Genomic DNA, 6,000 nt, shown 5'->3' on the forward strand with positions numbered 1-6,000 from the left:
AAAGTAAGGGTCTCTAAAAGGGCTTTTTTTAGATGTAGCAGGTCATAGTGTTTGCCCATGTGCTCTTGGGGATTAGAGCGACTTGATACTGTGAGATACATTCATCAGCTACAACTTTGCCGAAGACCGTTTTCAAATCGGACGCCTTAGTAATTAGTTATTGATTTATATCCAGTCACCAATTCTTCAGCAGTGCTCAAGAATTACTAGCAATTCCGTCCTAGAATTCCACAAGAATTGTCAAAAATTTTGCTGTATATTTCTCCACAGATTTCTTTACCGCTATGCTAGTTTCAAGCATATTTTTCAACAATTTCCCTCATGATTTTCTACTGAATATTAGTAGGAAAATATTTTGGAGGAGAGTCGAAACGTGTTTCGTTGGAATTCCTTGTATGATTCGGGATTTTAAGCAGAATTTGCAGAGAAAACCATAGATGAATTTATTTAGATTTCTAAAGCCACCTTTCGATATTCTTTGAGAGATATTAGTAGACGTTGTTTTTTTCAATTCATAAGAATTTAAAACATAATAAGGTTTCTCGGAAATATGTAGGTTAAAATTCAAACAATTCATTAATTCATGCGGAATTACTTGAAAACATTTAAGTGAGGAAAGTATGAATTGATCGCTGGAATAAAAAATAAGTTGATCGATTTTGTTGGACTTTTTCACACCAGGATAAATTTTTGCCATCTGTCTGAAGAAAACTCAGCGAGGTTGAAATTCCTTGAAAAGATCGGTTATGAATTAAGTATAAATTTTAGCTTCAAATCACAGCTATCTAATGTGCTGGATGATTCTGGAGGGGATCTGAAAGCCCCTCTCAGTGCAAAAGCAGGAGAGCGGACTCTGTTTCAGTTAGGACATAGCACCAGAGCAAATAAGAATTAGAAGTATAAGAAAAACGATAAATCCAGATCTCTTGTAGAGTGTACGAACCGTATAAAAATCATGGTCATACACCAACTTTCCAGAGGCAATCGAATTCATCATAGATTTGGGTCCTAAAAGCAATGTGGAATGAAGAAAATCGCACCAATCTGTTTCGTCCATTAGTCCATCCTAGATCAAAGCAAGAGCATCACATAGTGCGTTAGTTTCGTCGAAATAGCGAAAGTATTAATTGTTCATTCAACACACGATTTGTATTTCGAATATTTCATATGACTGTCAGTAGTATTGGTTAGTCGAAAATAAAAATCTAAAATTTTCTACATGTTTGCCAAACACATGAGACACAATCGATGTGAAGATAACATTGTATGCGAACATTTTTATTTCCTCTGACTGCAGTTACTAATGTGGTCTTTCTTTACGAAAAAAAAACGGTCAGTGGCCACGAACGCACGTGTTGTGTCGAATACATGGCTGCTTCTCATCGAGATCCTACAACTACAGGATCATTCCAGGCCACAGTCTTGGTGATTCGGGGTTCAAAAATAAAGAAAAATAAAAGTGATACGAATATTGATGTCCTATGTTTTTGAGTTTTGCCTCCCAATGCATTAAGCCGGTTCGCAGGATAAAAATAACCCATTAGCTGAAAGACCCGGCAGCACATTCTGCGTCACGACGGGAACAAGCTCAACGACCTAAACCACAAAATGCAGACGTAAGACGACGATATTAAAGCCAAAGCGCATAAGAAAGGAAAGCGAATAAAATTCTGCGGGCGTTGATTTGTTCCGTTGGTTGGGTTGATCGGATGGATGTCTGGTGGCATTGAGAATATGTATTAACATCATGCATCTCAACTCTTATCTGGCATTGTTTCGTCACATTGGAAGCTGCACTGCCTACCCGCGATAACCGGTATTACCGGGACAACTTTTTGATGCATTACATTGCAAGGATCACGGTCAGATTCGCTGACCATGAAAGCGAGCTGTGTTGATTGTGGCGTTTTGTGAAATTACTACAATCATGATGGGTATATCGATCAATGTATCCACAAGCTGTTAATTATCGTTTACTGGCATCTACAGGCATGATTTAATGCAATGTAGTCTTAAGGTGGGTCCAATTCTAGCCAGATTAAAAGTTCGATTTAGCTGCATGGTCTATTCCTGTGTTTCACATGCCAAGAAACATTTTCCTTTTTGATCTTCAATGCGAAGTACATATTTTTTTTATCTTTTTGTGAAAACTATTCAAGGATACCTGCAAATCATTACAACTCGATAAACTTTGCTGACACCGTTTAATGTGTGAAAAATCCAGAAACGTTGATTACCACAATGTGTGGCAGTGAGGGATTTCAACAATGTGAACCTGAACTGAAACCAATCGTAATTGAACAAGGATATCTGTGAAAGCTTCATTTGAAGCCATATAAGTTTGATCCAATTGTTTAAGGACTAATCAATGCAGATGAAAAACGGCGTGACCATCAATAATTTGGATTTTACCAACCCGCACCAGCTCAAAGTCAGAGTCCTTTCGTTGATAAGGAAAACATTCAAATGCTCAAATATTCTGCCTGCATCATGGGTAACGGGTCATGTGGTGTGGTCGATTGTGTCCGTTTGTTATCTGACCACGTCAAGTTGACACAGTTGGTCTGTATATGGTATGCATTATATCACTTCACACCCATCAACGAACTCGGGCGGTAGAGTTTGAACTGTTGCGTAACATTCTGCGCAGCTAGGAAATGTCGTTCTATTTTGCGCTTTTCACCCCATATTTTCCTCTCACCTTTTGGCTTGTTATCACATCTGGCTCGCTTGATAAGTTTGTCAAAAATAATATTACCTAACAAACAGGTCATTAGCACTTGCTTATCAGAGAACTCGAGCTTCCACAGCGAAAGCAAAATATTATCGTTAACGGCTGCATTGCCCTGTTGTGAGACGATATCTTTATTTAATAGAGGTGAATTAACTCAGGTTGATTGACTGATCACCCTGCAGTTAGTACTACTTGATTGACATGAAGCAATCAAAGCGCCACAGTAAAACTGCCATTAGTTGATATTCAAGAGATCATCGACTCATGGAAATATCGGGTTAGCGTTTTCCTATGAAATGTAGTAATGCATATTCATGGGAAAATATCGAATTCTCATTTATCATGCTTGCGATTCTTAATGTCTTATCATTTTAATAATTTTTATTGCAATATTTTCCTAGGCACTTTAAATGTAGTGTACACAATTATCATGATATAACAACCACGTTTGGCACGGTAAATGGCTGGGCATGGCGTACCATTGGTGCCTCGCGTACCTGCAGGAATAAAATAGACCCCTTTGTATGGTCCTTAGCCTCTTGCCCAGCAACTCCTATCCCTACCTCCTCGTGGTACTGCCCGGGGTACGAGTAACCTTAGGGAAGACCGGGTAACCAACCCCGGTGGGAACTCTGGTCGAATGCTGACAGGGAAGGGGGAAGGGGTTTGCTTTTGCTTTTGCTTCTGCTAAAACCGGAAGCCTCTGTAATCCATGTTAGCAGCGGCTCACAACAGCGTCCGTTCTCCATGTCCGAGTGCCAGAGAAGGACTATAAGCTAAACTGCGCACTACCCAGACAACCAGTGGCGTAGCTAGAGTTTTGGGGGCTCGGTGCGGAGGTAGATTTGGGGGCCCCTCGAAAAGAAGTTTGCAAGATATTTCTTTTATTAGCGAGTTCACACGTACCTTAATTAACCCCTCTATCGGCAGCCTAATTTTTTACCGCTAAAAAATATTCAAATCGCGATACCTTTTTTGTTTCTTGGTATTTTTGCACCATTTTTCACAAGATCTCAAAAAAAAACTCTTCTAATTTAAGAATCCGTATCGATAATAATCATTGGTGATCTGGTTTTGAAGATATTCCGTGTTCCTTGGAGGACCGACATGCTCCATATAAAATGTCGTTGGTGGCCGTTTTGTTTCAGGTCAATTTATCAAACAAAAAAATGTGTACTATAAAAAGCCAGGGCATAGGGATCTACTCTGAAAAAAATCATACAAATCGGTTCAATATTCTTGGAAAAATCTGGGAATTACGGTATGAGGTTTTTTGAGTTTTCAAGATCTTTATTTATCCAGCGTTGTACCAGAAACAGAAATGCTTATTACTCAAAGACAGCTGCACCAAATTGCTTCATTTTTTCACAACATACTCGCATTAATGTATCATTCCGTGGAATGACTATCCAAATACTATATAAATTCTGTATCCTGTGTTATTCACGTGGGTTATGGCTACTCGTTGGTTCTCAAGGAATTTTAATCTTAATTTAAAAGATTTTTTGAGATCTTGTGAAAAAATAGTGCAAAAATTTGAGAATCAAATAGTTATCATAATTTGAATATTTTCAGCGGTAAAAAAATGAAGCTGCCGGTAGAGGGGTTAAAGGTTCAAAAAATAATCTGCCGGTAAAAATTACGTTTTCGTTTCAACTTCTTGTGGAACCTAAAAAAATATATATACACACTTCCAACAGCTGATATGTCGGATTTTTTTTTACCGAGATCTCGACAAACGTATACCGAATGTCGATAGCGATTGCCGAAATCTCGATAAAAAACTTGGATTGCGGAAATCTCGGTAAACTAATAACCGATATTCGGTATTGAAAAGTACCGAATTCTCAGCTGTTGGATTCTTGGCTATTCGTTTTGCTGAGGTCGACGAAATAATATAAGTGTATATAAAGATTCTATCTATTTTTATTTAAAAAGATCTTTAAAGATACTCTTGGATACATTACTGTATGTTGTACGGTATTTAGTAGTATGCTTACAGTTATTTATATTTGATATCTTTGAAAACTCGTGAAAAACATTTGGAACAGTTCATCGGTAAATATCTGGTGCAATCATTGGACAAATTCGTTGTTGTGTTTTTTTGTGCAGATCTAGGAGAAAATCAAGATAATATCCTTGATTTTTTATGTTTTTTTTTATGAGGAACTCCCAGCAAAATTCATAGAGGTACCCTAAGAAACAAAACATGAACAGATTCTTCTGAAGTAAAATTTTGGAACTACTAGAACTCTATCGAAACTTCTTGTAATAGAAGTCTTGGAAAACATTTTGCAGGAATATTTGAAAGAATTCTTGATAAAAAAACTGGTAGGAGTTCCTGGGGGAATTTCTGCTTTTATCGCCTGAAGAACTTCTCGTAAAGGGTATCCGCATATTATCCGTAATAAATTTGAAGACATGCCTCTATGCAACCGAAATAGATACATTGAGCATTCTTACATGGTTTAATATTATATTCTCAAGCAACAAATTTGACCCATTTCTGATGTCAAATATTTGTAAAATCCTACCCAATCGTGTTGGGCTGTTTAACGAACGCTGTTTTTCGTGCTTTATGATGGAAGAGAAAAGCCCTTCGATCTCAATAGATTTAAACTGAAAAATTTTCTGTTTCCAGTCTATCCTACAGCCAAGATTCTGTAGAAAATTTCAATCATAAAAATAATATTTGAACTCATCTTATAGAAATTATATCTAATATGGCTAGCACCCCTCAAAAAAATGTCTCCAATAAATTTCAATTTGATTATCTCAGTAAAAAGCAATAATTTTGAAATTACCCATCATTGTATTTTTCGATATCTCATAGATGTATCACCCTCTGAAACCCAAATTTTTATTTTCGATCTAAATATCTAAAATCGGTTTTGGGCAATAATTTATTTTTTTTTTCGCAAATTTATGAATTTTGGTTTTTGATTTTAATAATTTTTATTCTTGAACATCTTTATCCTTTTTCATTTTTATTAAAATCTCTTCTAGTTACTTATTTTTGGCAATTATAAAATTCTAATTTTTATGGTAAAATAATAAATTTTAAATATTTTTCTGATTTTTTTTATTTTCCGTGTAATTAACGGAAAAACAGATTGGAAATTATTTTAATACCACCAAGCTCTTCTTCTGTTATAGGATAATAGTATAAAAATATAAAAGATAATATTTTTTATATTTCACGTTAAATACACCCAGGCATTTGTAGGTTACATAAGAATACAATTTTTCAAACAATTTTCAAATAT

This window comes from Aedes aegypti, unplaced genomic scaffold, assembly GCF_002204515.2.
Source record: "Aedes aegypti strain LVP_AGWG unplaced genomic scaffold, AaegL5.0 Primary Assembly AGWG_AaegL5_hic_scaff_1529_PBJ_arrow, whole genome shotgun sequence".
Taxonomy (NCBI): domain Eukaryota; kingdom Metazoa; phylum Arthropoda; class Insecta; order Diptera; family Culicidae; genus Aedes; species Aedes aegypti.